The sequence below is a fragment of the Canis aureus genome, chromosome 30 (genome assembly GCF_053574225.1).
Source record: "Canis aureus isolate CA01 chromosome 30, VMU_Caureus_v.1.0, whole genome shotgun sequence".
In the NCBI taxonomy this organism is placed as follows: Eukaryota; Metazoa; Chordata; class Mammalia; order Carnivora; family Canidae; genus Canis; species Canis aureus.
This window is the reverse complement of record NC_135640.1, coordinates 20,015,979-20,032,735: the sequence shown is the minus strand read 5'-3', so window position 1 is coordinate 20,032,735 and position 16,757 is coordinate 20,015,979. Positions and strand designations below refer to the sequence as shown.

The 16,757-nt window shown below is 35.4% G+C and overlaps 2 long non-coding RNA genes across 3 annotated transcripts in view; one reads left to right on the top strand and one right to left on the bottom strand.

Moving 5' to 3' along the window:
* LOC144301602 (uncharacterized) overlaps positions 1-5,602 on the bottom strand; it is a 28,761-nt gene extending 23,159 nt beyond the window's left edge. For both annotated transcript variants that reach the window (XR_013368365.1, XR_013368364.1), the window contains exons 1-2: positions 5,493-5,602; positions 3,260-3,467 (exon numbers count right to left, since the gene is read on the bottom strand). This is a non-coding gene — a long non-coding RNA (uncharacterized LOC144301602). The remainder of the gene's footprint in view (positions 1-3,259; positions 3,468-5,492) is intronic.
* LOC144301603 (uncharacterized) lies at positions 5,393-16,250 on the top strand. The gene is made up of 3 exons (XR_013368366.1): positions 5,393-5,477; positions 11,155-11,280; positions 15,454-16,250. It is a non-coding gene; the product is annotated as an uncharacterized LOC144301603 (long non-coding RNA).
* The last annotated feature ends 507 nt before the right edge of the window (positions 16,251-16,757 follow it).

Below are 16,757 nucleotides of genomic sequence, written 5' to 3'. Positions count from 1 at the left end.
ATAGATGTCAAATAATAAAAGGCAGTAAGATTCTCTTTATTTTTTTAAAGACTGATGCAATTTTATTATTTTTTAAAGATTTTATTCATTTATTCATGATAGACATAGAGAGAGAGAGAGAGAGAGAGGCAGAGACACAGGCAGAGGGAGAAGCAGGCTCCATGCAGGGAACCCAATGTGGGACTCAATCCCAGGACTCCAGGATCACGCCCTGGGCCAAAGGCAGGCGCCGAACCGCTGAGCCACCAGGGATCCCCAAGATTCTCTTTATTGGTTTTTACTGCCTCTACTTCCTAGACAATGCATCAACCAACAAGCCATTTATTTTTTAAAAATTTCAGATATTGAAATAAAATCTTGATCAATTTGAAAAAATATTTCATTCTTTTTTTTTTTTTGTTTAACATAACTTGAACATTATGAAAGAAGTTCACCACCGTTAAGGAACTTCTCTTTTATAACTGGTCTAAATGTTAAGAATTAGAACTTTACTAGCTTGAAGCTTATTTCAGAGGGAGTTTAAAAAGAGTTTCACAAATCATTTTCTTAGTTTCAACAAAACCTTGAAGGCTTGAATTTAATTGAAAATGTTAAAGTTTCATTTCAGGCTTCAGAGATCAAATCTTCTGAGAAAAGGAGGGCAATTTAAAGACAATTACGTTCTTGGGAATGTAATATGAAATCATCCTTATTTTCAAATTAAGGATTTCCATATTAAGATCACCTCTAGATTGGTGGCTGGTAAATAGTACATTGCTGACATGAGTACCTGAGGGTACCTTTAAAGCAGCTATAAGTTAATCAGTTCCTACCACATGCTGGCTCTCCACTGAAGAACAATGTTTTGTCTAAATTTAAAGGGACTCTACATTCTACTCTTCAAATTAATTGCAGCTATGCTTACACTTCTCTCTACTGCACAGCTGTGGTGATGTGGTAAATGTCTTAGACTCGTAATCAGAAGTCTGAACTTCAAGTCTCAGTTCTACTAATTTACTGGATATTTTATCTTGCACATCTTTTTTAAACCAAGTGAGTCTTATCATCTCTAAAATGTGTAAGGGTATGTCTCCACTACGTATTCCTTAATTCGTCCTATACATTTTTAGTCTTCTTTCTCTTCAGAGTATAGTTTTAAAGATAAAATTTAATTATCTACATAATTAAGCCTTTTTTAAAAGATTTTTTTAAATTTATTTATTCATGAGAGACACAGAGACACAGGCAGAGGGAGAAGCAGGCTCCATGCAGGGAGCCTGATGTGGGACTCGACCCTGGGTCTCCAAGGTCAGGCCCTGGGCTGAAGGCAGCGCTAAACTGCAGAGCCACTGGGCTGCCCTACATATTTAATCCTATGCAGTGTTTAAAGATGGCAATTTTCTGATGTATACATAAACTACAAAATTCAGGGATGATCAATGGTTGTAGACCAATTCTACTATACGATGGTTAATTTTATATGTCAACTTGATGGGCCGCAGTGCCCAGATATATGGTCAAATATTATTCTGAATATTTCTGTGAGAGTTTTTGGAGATGAGATTAACATTTAAATTGTTGGAATTTGAGTAAAGCAAATTGCCCTCCATAATGTGGTGTGCCTCATGCAAATCAATTGACGATCTGAATAGAACAAGAGACTGATCTCCCCTAAGTAATCAGGAATCCTACAGCAGAAAGCCCTCAGATTTGATCTGTAGCATGGACTCCTCCCTGATCTCCACCCTGTTGGCCCATCCTGCAGATTTTGGACTTTTCTGCCTCTATAATTGTGTGATCCAATTTATTAGAATCTATTTAGATATCTATCTATCTATCTATCATCTATCATCTATCTATCATCATCTATCTATCACCTATCTCCTATTTGTTCTGTTTCTCTCAAGAACCTTGACTAGTACATACTGCAAAATTAAACACTAAAACTGATAGAAATTGCATTATATAATGTTGAAGTGTTATTACTTAAAAATATTGCCTTTCAATTAATTTTTATTTTCTTATTTATGATATATGGTAGATGATACTCACTTCCTCAGATAAGCATCATTCTTATGATATGCTCTTGATTGAAACAGATTCCTAACCCCAATCTTAGGACAGAGGTCTAGATCTTTTTTTTAAGTTTAAGCAGATCATTCACTTAAAGCAATACTCTGTCTACTCTTGAATACCTTGACATATTCCTTGTACTAAAAAGCGGTATGTCTACTGTTTTATTAAGTTTCCTCCATTAGAATAGAACATTCCTGGTAAGAGTATGGATATTGTCACTCATTTGTACCATTCAGCAGGCCAGATATTATTTGAGATCAACTCTGTTCCCACAATGACTTCCATCAGAATTATAATATTTGAATCCAGTCACATTTAAAAATGTCCCCATCCTTTTATTCCTTGGGGAGATATCCCTTCTATCCTCAACAAATTCTTATGCTCTCTTATTTTCTCATCTTCTTGCAGCACTGAAAACCTCAGAGACTTCCCAGTAGTGATTTCCCTTGGCTCTTAGGAACCCTTGCAAAGTTGTAAATAAACTTGCCCAGTCACTCCCCCCCACCCCTCACCCTTCACACAAAGCTCGGCCAACTGCTTGCTCTGATTGAAACATTGATCTCTCCTGAGAGCACATTCTCCTATGGTCCTCCACTGTGGAATTACTACCATCAAACATGATCCACACAGCAAGGAGTGGATTTTGAGGTTCGCTCCATCATCATTTCTTCTTCTGTTTTCTGCACATGCTCTTATGAGTTTCCAGCAGTCTGGCTGTAAACCTTTTGTCTTCTATAATCCAGTAGGTACACTTCATTCCAGGACATCTCTCAGGTAATCAGAAACATTCTCCTGTCATGTCTCTGAATGTCTATGATAGCTTAGGGACAGTTTAACAACCAATTTAGGTCTATCACAAAACTATTTTCAAAACTCATGGATTACATGCACTGCTATGGAAGTTGCTTATATTATCACAGCATCTTCTGACCTTTCCTCCCTCCTACAATCTATTGGGATTATCTAAACTTCCCTGAACCAATGCTATAACTAATTTCTCTGCTACTAGCCCTGGGAGGTTAATCACTATTGGAGGAAAATATATGGTTATGTAGACTCGTGAAAAAACAAATATGTGGACTAACTACAGCCAGAATTTTAGGACCACTAAAATTTATTTTATTGTTTAAGTGCCTCAATCTCTTATTCCCACCAAGACTATATTACAAATATTTACCATGATCCACAATACTTTGATCATTACCTTGCCTCATGCCTTATAGGGAAAATTGGAGCTCTTAGGTGAAATCTATCACAAGAGAAAAACTTCACTAACACTTGAATACATATTTCCTTTCCCTTAGCCTTAGAAGATAAAGTTTACTTGGTGGTTCAGGATAATTTATATCTTCAATACACCCATTTGGCCTCACTCCTTTTTGTCTGTGTTGAAGTACGTTTAAGTCTTTATCCTTAGGAAGACAGGAAAACAAAACAAAATTAAATCTTCCCTTTACCCTCAGCCTCCTCCTAGTACTGTTCTGCCTCTTATTATTCTCATGCAGCTGTTCACAATCTATATTTACATTTATTGATCTCAAGTCTTCACTTCCCCCTAATGCTCTAAACCCTCCAATCTAATACCAACCCTCATCACTTTACTAAAAATGTTGTTAGAGGCACCAATGTTTACCCACTATAAATTTAGGTTACATTTTCAACTTATGATCTGAGACTTTTTTTTATGCTCTTGGGTCTATTCATTTCATCCTCTGTCTCTCTTTACCCGAACAAATATATTTGTTGGCAATATCTTAGTGAAAATTACTGTGCCTGCCAGTAAAGATTAACCCTAGTTGCTGCCCTCAGAAAATTTATTCTCAGTATCTATGTGGCTCAGTCAGTTAAGTGTCTGACTCTTGATTTCATCTCAGGTCATGATCTCAGTCACAAGATCCAGCCTTGCATTGGGCTCTGTGCTCAGCAAGGGATCTACTTGACATTCTCTCCTTCTCTCTCTCCCCCTCTATCCTTCCCTCCGCTCACATGCATGTGCTCTCCCTCTCTCTCTAAAATAAATAAATAAATAAATCTTTTTTAAAAAGAAAATGTATTTCCTAGGAAGGAAAAACTGTAATTGTAGTAATTTTAAAATATAGTATTAGAGAAGGATGTAATTAACTACAGGATTCAGTAGTGCACCTAGAGAAATTTGCATGTAGTTGGTGACCTAAGGAATAGGAGGGCATGGCTTGAAACATTCTTTTTTATATATATTAAGCCCATACATTCTACATTCAAATTCTCTGACGTTCTCAATCTCTTGCAAGATTGTTAGTCTCATCTTCTAATTACTGGTATTCCTTTAAATCTCAGTTCACTCCTCATCATTCTGTGCCTGGTTTCTTACTTTTATCCTCCTATGGTTTTACCTGTCACTAATTACAGTAACCAGACTGTTACCCAGACTGCCTATTATCTTTCCAACTGGCCAACTTCCTTTAAAAGAAAGGCCAAGGTGCACTTAACTCTTCTTGTCTAGATAAGTTGCAGATAGTCAATGTTCCACAAAGTCCTGTATACAATACATACCTATTTCTACATTTTTTCATAATTACCGATTCATTAAACTATTTGTCATCTCAACTGTGAGTTTCTTGAGGGAAAAGATGTATTTTATTTGATTTTGTAGCTTTAAATTTCTTTAAAAGATTTAGTTTATTTATTCATGAGAGACAGAGAGAGAGGGGCAGAGACATAGGCAGAGGGAGAAGCAGGTTCCGAGTGGGGAGCCTGATATAGGACTTGATCCCAGGACCCCAGGATCATGCCTTGAGCTGAAGGCAGATGCTCAACCACCGAGCCATCCAGGTGTCCCATAAATATTTTAAGTGATATCTAAATGTTGGGTACTTCATAAATTTTTCTTACATAAAATAAATTAATATGTGGACAAGCAAGGAATTGGAGAATCCTTTTTGCTAGATACACTTACAGTTAATTTATAGGCTTGTTTACATGAATAATGTCAGTATTGGTGAATATTTAGAATTTTTAATATAGCTGGAGAATGTGATTGTCTGGAAGTAGACATGAAAAAATAGATTTTGAAAAAAGATCCAGTGTATTTTTAATTTGCAGTAATTCTTGCTGCCTTACAATCTGGGACCATATAGATGGAGGCATCTTTTGCAGTATTTTGGGAAAAGAGGTGAAGGAGGTTGCTTTGGCAGAAAATTAAGTGTTTGATGTCTAGTTAAGTCTTTTAAAATTGTCTCTGACAGGAATACTTGTGAAAGCCAAAGTTCTTATTTACAAAACTCTGTTGGGGTTGATGGAGGCAAGTATCAAAGTTTGGTAAACAGAACACAGAGTTCTACCACAAAGCATAGAATAAGAGACAATTTCCTAGCAGGCTGGGAAAGCCTTTCCGGACTTGGGGAGAAGCCTAGAGAGAAAGAATATAAGTGACTGAGAGAGTGGTGAGTGGTTCTTACCCTCCACTGCTCTGGTGATGACACACAGATCATTGGGTAGATATGAATATCCCAGTGTAAAGTGGAATTACTCCAATTCTCTTGATTGGAATTCTGAGAAGGGAATGTCTTGCAGAGTTTTTCACTGTAACCTGGGAAAAGTGAATTAGAGATGGTAACCTTGTGTGGTTTCATGGTAGAGAGTGGAAACTGCTTATGGTCTATAGGAATCATAGCCATTCTTTAGAAAAGAGGTTAAGCCAATATTGTGCTAAAGGACCAGGGTACTGGAATAAATCCATGATTTACTGGAGTTTAGAGCCTTATAACTTCAGTACACAAGGTAACAAGACCAGGACAGTATATGTCTGGACATGCCCATGTATGTAGTGAGAACAGATATTAGTACCCAAAGGAAAATAATACTATAGCAGTGGACTCTGTTGAACTCAAGAAGAGAAGGATATGTTATCCCCTTCACCATAACTCTGGTATTACTTAAATCATGAAATTAGAGTATATTAGCAATGCATCACGATGCTTATAGTTTGTCCATCTATATTATTGCCTGTTTTTTTTCTTCCTATTTTCCTTCCTTTCTTTTTTTCTCTCATAGTATATTACAGTACATTTTAGATGTCATAGCACTGCTTCCTGTTATGGACATTCTGGGAGGCCTCTCATTCAAAATTTGATTCAGATATTGAGACTGAAGACAGCATACACACTCACACACACATCAAAAGCATATGAAAAGTTGGGTGGCTCAGTTGATTAGGTGTCTGACTCCTGGCTTTGGCTCAGGAGGTGATCTCAGGGTCCTGTGTTGGACTCCATGCTCAGCTCAGAGTCTGCTTGTCCCTCTCCCTCCCCTCCTCCCACTGCCTCTACTCTTGTGCTCAATATACATAAATAAATAAATAAATAAATAAATAAATAAATAAATAAATAAAATCTTTTTAAAAAGTGTATGAAAATTTATTAATCACATGATAAGGCATTTGGAAAGAACACATATGTTCTGAGTTGGCCTGGATATGGCTTGAGGGAACAAGGACAAAAGACTAGCTTGTGATTTTTATTGTAACCAGGGATATGGGGGCTGGGGTAGGTTTCCCACCAGTATTCATGGGCTTACATGTTTTGAATCTCCCACCACCACCAAAGAGGAGGTACTTGGGCTTTCTTATCAGTAAACTCAGAAGTGAAACCCAAAAGGAAGAAGTGAGACCCAAAAGGAAGAAGGAGCAGTGAGGCCTAGAAGATATCAGTAGTCAAACATTCCAAAATGGAGATAGGCTTTTTATTACAAAAATTATTATTATTATTTTTATTATTAAAATTATTATTATTATTACTTCACATTTTATACCACAATCAGTCCATGATTAAACCCAACAACAGAAAGAGCTTTAAAAAAATAGCTCTTTCTATCACCCATATTCACTCTATACTCCAATCTTTTCAAGTCTTTCATTTTTTCATGCTTGTTTAAAAAAGTCAGGATCCAAACAAGGTCTACAAGTTGCATTTTTATGTGTCTTAAGCCTATTTTATTCTTGAGTACCCTTTTACCCTTTATATCAATGTCATAGAATTATTACTGATATCAAATGTTTTGTAGAATGCTCCATTAAAAAAAAATCCCTAATTGTTTCATTATGTTGTCATTTAATCTATTCTTTTAATTCCAGTATTTCTGCAAACTGTCAGTTATATCTAGAAGCTTGATTAATTTGGATTCAACTTTGTGGCTAGAATATTATATACTACTTTATTGATAACATCAACTCATGGGAACATGCTACTGTTAGCTCCATTTTCAGTGATGCTAAGATTGACTGATGGGTTCTAGTGGTTAAGTCTGATCTCTCTGTTGCAATTTGAACTATGATCTTCATGTAATCTGTGGGATATAATCTGACATAGTGAAAATATCCAGATTCCCACACTACTCTACCAAGAGTGTTCTTGATAAGATTTCCAGTCATCTGGATGTCCCTAAAACAATTGGCAAGTCTTATCTCAGTCATTGCTTAACCAAACCACAGCTTTTGACACAGTTTTCTTCTCTTCTTGTGGCAAATTCTTCACTTGCCTTTCAGAGGACTGTTCCTAATTGAATCTTCTTTTTCCTTTCTGGTCTCTATGCAGATACTTTGCAGGTTTCTCCAGGTCTCCCTAACTCATAAATATTGGAGGATCCTAAAAATTTTTGGAGTCTTTTGTTTTTTGTTTTGCTTTGTTTTTACCTAGAGCAGTGATTCTAAGTGGGAGACAATGGTGCTTCCAGGGAAATTGGCAATATCTGATAACATTTTGGATTGCCACAACTATGGATTGCTCCTAGAATATTGTGGGTAGAGACCAGGGATGTTGATAAAAACCCATGATGAACAGGACACCCTTCCAAAACAAAGATTTATCCAGTTTGCCATATAAGTATTACCAAAGTTGAGAAATCCTGATCTAGACTCACTCTTTTATGATCTAACCAATCACATGGTTTTAATTATTATTAAATTATTTAATTTAATTATTATTTAAATTATTAAAGGCTGATGGCTCTAAAATTTAAATCTCCCTTGGACTCTGACTCATAAATCCACTGTCCACTCTGTGTCTCAACTTAGATGCCTAATAATAATTCTAAGCCTAATATGTACAAAAGAAATTTGATTCCCTCTAAACACACCCCAAGCCTTCTCAAGTTCAGTAAAAGACAATATACTTTAAAGATAAAAAGAAAAAAAGAAAAAAAAAAACAATTTTTGATTCTCTTTCACTTAAATCCATATGCATTCCTTCAGTGTTTCCTATTTGTTCAACCTTCAGAATCAAACCAGTTTTCATCACCATTTCTAGTCTAAGCCATTGTCATAACTTGTTTAGAATATGGCAGTGGTCACCACCTGAGCTCCATCCTTTTGACCTCAAATATATTATTTGAAATGTATCCTCCTCTAACCCACCCGGTACCTTTTAACTCTTCTCAGCTTCTGAGATTCCTGTCATGCTTTTATGTGTTTCATTTATAATGGAACATAGATATGACTTGCCTTTCATATTCATTTATTGAGGGAAGATTTGTATTAATGTATCTGGATACAACAGAATGTCCAATATATAATATATGATTGATAAGTTAGCATTTTCCTTACAATGATTATGAAGGTAAATTCTGCTTCCTAGGGAAAAAAAAGGTTATAAAACATAAAATTAAAGTTTAAAGTAAAAAAAAAGACCCTTCTATTTAGAAAGTGATATGTAAAAAATTAAAAATATTAATTTATTATATTGGGTGAAATTATGGCAAGTTGAATTCAGTATTTACATCTAAATTTAGGGGAAAAAAATCACCCTATATTTTTTTCTAATTTATTTTAATAGGCTGTTATCAGCAACAAAATATTTTAGAGGCTTTGGATATTTGTAGATGCACTAAACAACATAAAAGTTATAAAGGTTTATTTGTGCTTACCAGTTAAAGCTGATCATGTGTGACTTTAATTAAAAGTGGGAAAATGTGTTTTCTTAATGCTGCAGGGTAATTGGAAAAGATAAGAAGAAAGTTTGATAATGAAATGTGCCCTTTTTCTTACCCAGAGACAAATGCAATATATTATGAATCATATTTTTAATAAGTTTAATTCATTTGAATAGAAAATACAACCTCAGTGCTTCTTTAGTTCCCCAAATACTATTATTTTATGTCCTATTAGATATATTACATTCTGATAATCAGTAATTATTTCTATTACTTGTATAATAGCTGCTCTAATTCACAGTTTATTTTTAAAAATGCAGCTAAAATTCTTCATAATCATTCATTTAAAAGTATACCATTTGACATCTGTGCCTCTAGCAAGCTGCTAAGCTCTAAGCTCTTTTTATACAAATATATTTAGATTTTATAGACTTAATAAAAGAAACACATATTAAAAGATTGATTATAGGTAAAAAGCAGTTTAGAGGCAAATAATATTTAAAGACATCACGTTGAATTATTTCCATTTAAAGTAAACAGATCTTTCATCAAAATGGAATAAATTGGCATGCCCCACTTACTGGTATTTTATTATTTAAGTATATTTCTTCACTGAATGTGAAGTCACTAAGAATTTTAATCTTTGTTTTTTTTCACACATTTTGTTCTTCCTGAGATACATGACTTAGAAAGTATAAGAAATTTATTTTAACTTTACTTGTGAAAACATTGGATAATAAATTTACTGTTCATAGTCTCAAATTAAACTAAATTTTATTACATGAGATATTAGTTTCCTAGTGCTGCCATAACAAAATACCTCAAACCAAGTGACTTAAAACAACAGAAATTTCCTCTCTCACATACCAGGCCAGAAGTCTGAAATTAAAGGGTATGTAATGACGGTTCTCTGAAGGTTCAGAGGGTAACTCTGGTCCATGCCTCTCTTTAAGATTCTGATGGTTGCCAGCAATACTTGGCATTCTGTGGCATTCTGTGACTCCAGTCTCTGCCATTATCTTCATATGGCCATCTTCCCTGTGTGTGTTTCCAAAGTTCCCTCCCCATTTAAGGTCATTGGTCAACTGGATTTAGAGCCTACTCTAAACGAATATAAACTTATCTTTAGGAACATGGGTGACTCAGTTGTTGAGTGTTGAACTCTTGTTTCAGCTCAGGACCTAACCTCAGGGTCGTGAGGTTGAGCCCCATGTCTAGCTCTGTGCTCAGTGAGGAGTCAGCTTGGGATTCTCTCTCTTCCTCTCCCTTTTCCTCTACCCCACCTCTCTTTCTCTCAAAACAAGCAAGCAAACAAACAAACAAATTTATGTTAAGTAATTACAACTACAAGAACTCCATTTCCAAAAAAAGGTGACATTCTGGGGTTCTGGGTAAACATGAGTTCTGGAAAACCTTATTAGATATATGGAGATGCTATTTAATTCAGAATAGTTTTCCTTCTGCTCCCTATCTGAAATTCATGTCTGTCCCACATGAAGAGGTCATTTAGCCTATCCCAATATCCCCCCAAATCTTAACCTAATCCAGCACAGCAGTCTACCCACCCCCTAGGTATTTCCCCCAGGACAGACATTCACCTCTTTTGCAATGCAGATAGGCTGAGAGTTTTCCAAATCATTGAGTTCCAGTTCTTTTTTGATTTGCAGTTTCTTCTATTTTTTAAAAGATTTTATTTATTTATTTATTTATTTATTTATTTATTTATTTGACAGAGAGAGAGAGAGAGAGAGAGAGCAAGAGAGAGAGAGCGTGCACATAAGCAAGGGAGTAGGAAAAGGAGAAGCAGGCTCCCTGATGAGCAGGGAGCCCAATGCAGGGCTTGATCTCAGGACCCTGCAATCATGAACGAGCCAAAGGCATACATTTAACTGACTGAGCCACCCAGGTACCCCATAATAGTTTCTTCTTAAATTCAACCCTTTCTTTTTGCACTTTACTATAAGCAGCAAGGAGTAACCAAGTCACATCTTCTATACTTTGCTTGGAAATCTCAGCTAAAAATCAAACTGGTTATAAGTTCTACTTTTCACCCAATACTAGAACACAATTTAGCCTTTTTTTTTTTTTTGCTATTTATTAAAAAGAGTCGTTTTCCTTTAATGTCTATCAACATGCATCTCATTTCTATGTGAGACATCACCAGAAGCACCTTTAATTTTATACTTCTACCAACAGTCTGTCCCTGACGATGTATGTGTTCTTAAAGATGGATGCTTATTTGCAACTCTCCTCACTTTTTTTTCTGAGCTCTCAGCAGGATGGCCTTTAATGTCTACGTTTCTACCAACAGTCTTTTTTAAGGTAACCTAGGCAATTTTATCATCTACCTCAAAACTCTTCCAGCCCTTACCCATTATCCAATTCCAAAGTCATAAGGCCTTCAACTGATTGGAGGAAAACTACCCATATTATGGAGGGTAATCTATTTTACTTGAAGTCAAGTGATAGTATAATTTTATGTTTTGGAAAAAACTCAAGTCTTCTTCCTGTGTTTCTCCATTATTCTCACTACTACTACACTCACATCTGATACCAGATGTGTGTGAGGTTTCCTTCAGCAAGCACTTTTCTGCAACACCAGACTAGTGTCCTACAATTTAACTCCATTGTGAGACTATTTACCTGGCTAAGGTGTCAGATCCCACAGGTTTAATGAATTTGACCCACAAGGCTGCTCTCACCCCAGTTGTGCTTCTGACCTACTGGCTATAAATGAAGTTCCCATGTGGTTCCCATGAGCCACCCCTCACTCTCAAGTAATTTGCAAGACTAGCTCACAGAATTTAGGAATACACTTACATTTACCAGTTTATTAAAGCATATGGTAGAGGGTAGAGATGAATAGCCCCATGAAGTGATACATAAGGCAATGTCTAGGAGGGTTCCAAGCTCAGAAACTTCTCTTTCTGTGGAATTCAGGTACATCACTCTGCTGGTATAAGGATGTATTTATCAATCTGGAAAGCACTTTTTAGATTTTTATGGAGGCTTTGTCGTGTAGGCCTAATTGATCATTACCTCCATTTCTAGCCTTTCTCCCTTTCCAAGACAATAGAGGTGAGGCTTAAAATTCCTAGCTCCTAATTATGACTTGGTCTTTCCAGGGACCAGCCCTCATCTAGGAGCCATCCAGGAGCCCACCTATAGTTGCTTCATTAGAACAAAGACACTCCAATCACCCAGGGAATTACAAGGATTATAGGAGCCCTGGATCAAAAACAAAGTAAAAGGGATGCCTGGGTGGCTCAGTGGTTGAGTGTCTGCCTTCAGCTTGGGGTGTGATCCCCAAATCCTGGGATGGAGTCCCACATCAGCCTGCATCTTCCTCTACCTATGTCTCTGCCTTTCTCTCATGAATAAATAAAGTTAAAAAAAAAAAAAAAACAGGTCAAAGACCAAATATTAGAATAAAAGATATTCCCAGTTCTCTTATCACTTAGGAAATTATAAGAGGCAGGAGCCCTGTGACAGGAACTGGGGGGGGGGGGGGGGCAGAAATCAATAAATACTATTATATCATACCACACCTACAAAATACCTTCATAGCAGCAATCAGATTAGTGATGATTAAATAAATGACTGAATACTGTAGTCTAGCCATGTGGACACATAAAGTTGGCCATTACACATGATACACAACTTCTGTTATTTATTTTATTTATTTATTAAAGATTTTATTTATACATGAGAGACACACAGAGAGAGAGAGGCAGAGACATAGGCAGAGGGAGAAGCAGGCTCCAGGCAAGGAGCCCAATCCCCAGACTCAATCCCCAGACCCTCGGATCAGACCCTGAGCTGAAGGCAGACACTCAACCGCTGAGCCACCCAGGTGTCCCACAAGTTCTGTTGTTTAAATGTACACATTAAAGCTTTATTGTAAAATGATTTCATGTTCAAAATAAGTTTTTGAGAAAAAAACAGAATTTTGTAAGCCACTCATATTGAGGTAAATTTTAAAAATGTTATAAAATTAAAGCTAACGACACAGAATGTATTTACTATTGTGTCTAAAATTGAGGTTATTTGTAACACTACATTCTTTTGTCACCTACACAACTTTGTATCACATTTTAAACTTAATTTACTTTAAACTTAAATTAAATTAAGGCTAAGAATTTTATAAAATGCATTTTGTCCTTAACTTTTATGTTGTTAATGGTCCCAATTTCTGTTTTGCTACTAGAATCATTCCTTTGTTTTAGGATTTGATTCTAGCTAGCTCTAAAGTATTTCAATTATTCTGTTTACAAAATAAACAAAATAAACTCATGAGGGGCTTACATTCCATGACAAACACTGGAAGACTGATGAGTGGTTCTATAATTACTTACTCTACATACATATTCTAACTCTATCCTCTATATCCTATGGGTAAAATAGCATAATATTTTCTGAATCTATAAAATTATAGAAGTTTTAATTTAAAATCAAGCTAGTCAACTAGGAAAACCTTTGATAATAGGAAGTTATTCTCTTACTATGGACTCTCATTTCATAGATTTAAAGACACTCATTTTTTACTTAATTCATGTTCATTTGCAAATATAACTTACAAAATAAACAATTTAGCAAGACTGAGTTTATGTATGCATTCCAAAGGATAAATATCGTTTGAATCATTTTGTAAGGTGCAAATGAGTGCACAATAAATGGATTTCCTTTTGACCTTGTTACTTTTCTAATTACTGTACCTGAATTGGTCATCCAGGAAGTAAATGATAATCATTTTGCAGGCCAGGTGCCCCCATGCATTACATGAACTGCTTACTGTTTGGCAAGCAAAAGATATGGGATGTGCAGGGAGAGTTTCTAGCAGCATAGCTGGACAGGGACATTAGAGCAGCACTATTGTTGCATTTTAAATGATATAATGAGAAAATAAATGTAAACATAATAAATAAACATAAGGAATCACTAGACCTTGGGATAAATACTCAAGAATTCTCATTATTATTCTGTTCCTTGTGAGTGATTCTGATGATATTATAATGCTTATATCAATATTTTGTTGTTAATAACTTCCATATATTTATGTGGTCTCCTAATCAGAGGAACTAAAACATTCATAAAGAGCAAACATTTATTAAATCCTTTCTAATATCCTCAAGATGGTATTAACTCTTATTACAGATATAGAAACAAGGCTTTTGTGTTAAGTGAGAAGGAAATTCATCCTAGTAGTTGTCTAAGTAGTTCCTATGGGAAAAAGAAAACAAAACAAAATGTTTGATTCCTCTGGGAAATCCACTTGACTTAGAATCTTTTTCATTTGGAACAAGTTAACTTACTCCTTTGCCTGTTTCTATACTATAATACGGGAATAATAATAACATCTATTCTTAAGAAATAATAATGAAATAATTAAGATAATATAGATGAAACATTCTTAATATTGTCTGGCATGAAATACTCGGTAGATATTAGCTTCTAAATGTCAACATTCAGAAAATCTGGTGGCAACCCTGTCGGGTCACTTTCCTCTTCAGGAGCTTTGTAGTATCATTCAATAAGCTCTGCTATCACTCAATCAACCTTGCTGTGCACCACTCTTCATTTGGTCTACCTCCTCATTCTTTGAAGTGCTGTGACCAAGAACCACAGGCAATAAAAGAAAAGAATTCCAGTCACTTGCTGACACTATCCACAATATAAATACATGAATGATTTAAAAACAAATTTGCAAACAGATTGAACCAACCTGTGATATTAACTGATAAATATTAACAAATGGTGTTTCCACTCATGTAGACATTATGAGCTTCATTTTTGTGACAGGAATATTTCTGCCAATTAATAAAAAATAAGTGTCAGAGTAGAGTGGTGTAGAGAGATGCAAAAGGAATGCATATACCTTTGAACTAATCCTAGCATGAAATTCATGTTAGCCTCAAAGAAGTTGCATGCTCAGATCCACCCTGCAGGATATACAACAAGAGAACAGCTGGTTACCTACAAGGACTAAAACTGACAACCACTGAGCAACACAACTCTGGCAAAAATATAGATAATATGCAAAGGGAACCCTGATTAAAACTCAATTTATAGTTTCAGAATGATTGCAAATACTACTCCATGGAAGGGAAACAAAAGTCTAATTTTCTTAACTAGACTTTCAAAATAATTTCATAATTATGCATTTACTCATTTACTTGATGTATTAATAGGAAGAAAGTGTCATGGATAAAAAAATTAAATATTTATAGATTACCTAACAAATACAAAAATGATTAAAAATAAATCAAATTAGACACATTTTGTCAAAATCTAGAAAGAAATATCACATTTTTGACCCTCAAGATGCTCTGGATTTCCAGATGTTTACCAATTTTTTTGCCTTCTAGCCTTAAAAATAATTGAAATGTCTATAGTTTATCATTCAGTAGATAACTAGCTGCTTTTTTTTTATTACTCAAATTGTCAGGGTGAATCATGTGATAAAATATCTTGTTGACTACTTGCTTTTCTTTTCAGCTGATTGTGTTGGTGCTGTCAAGTCTTCAGTTAGCAAACTATGAAGAAGCAAGAGGACCTCTTTGCAAACTCTAATTCCTAAACAAAGGCCTTGTATAAAAAGAAAGCTCAATGCTCTTCTGTTACTGAGAACATTGGTAGTCAAAACTATTTCCATGATGTCAGTTCAGCTCCATGTAAAGCAAAACATTTAATTAATTACATAAAAAATTTCTTTTCCCATATAGATATCCCTCATTTCAGGACTGAAGGTGTATGGTGAAACTTCACTTTGTGTTTTGCAATCACCAAAAACTTTTGAGTACCCTTTCTACATTTATGGAAAGAATGATCTGTCCCCATGTGTTCTGAAATACACACCAGAAAGTACTTTTAGCCTTCTCTTGTACTAGATCATAAGCACTGTGGCCTGGCTCCTTTTATCAGGCTGATGGGTAAGATTTTGATTTAGAAGTAAGACGAGTTCATTCCAGCAAGGGTAGGGTCAGAGACCTGTCTTTCAACTCAGCAATGACAGAGGCAGAATTGGTGCTATTTGATCCCAGGCCTGATTGCTGCTCTCAATAGCTACAGCAAAAATGTCTTTGGGGTTGCAGTGGAGTATTCTTGGATGGTCAGGGGTAAAGCCTAATCTTATGTCTTCCTGGAGATAAGGTAGACTACATAACATCTTTCAATGTTTCTTTTTCCCTTAAACTAGATCAGATCTTATTGCTTGTAACTAAGTACTGGATAGAGTAAATGGACATGGAGTCATCAAATACATCATTCTCATTGTGCCTGGCAAAATGTAATGTTCAGAGACTGGTTTTATTTCTCCAAGTTTCATAGCCAGGTAGGAATACAGCCTATGTTTTTCAAATGTAAACATTGTGCGCACATGATTTTTTTAAAAATCCAGATTCTTTTAAATATCTGAAAATATGGGTATTTTAGTAAATACTCCAAAGGAAAACAACTATGTGATTCTATTTTGTCTTATCAACATAGTTAAAATTGATCAAAAAATAAATTCTTTTGTGGGATTAGAGTGACAGAGAAAGAAACCCATCACATCTTATGCCAATGAAAGCTCCTCAGATTTTTAATCATTTGTTACAAAAAGAACTGGCTAGATTTGCTTAACTATCAACTCAATAGACAGATAAGGGGCAAAGCAAGGCAGGGAGTGCTATCTACTTTCCATTACTCTCTGGGCCTTTTAAAAACTATTATAGTAAAGCGATACGAAAAAATGTTTCCTTTGGGTCCACAGTTACTACACTTTAAACCTATTATTTCTTTAAAGAGAAATGATAAACTGC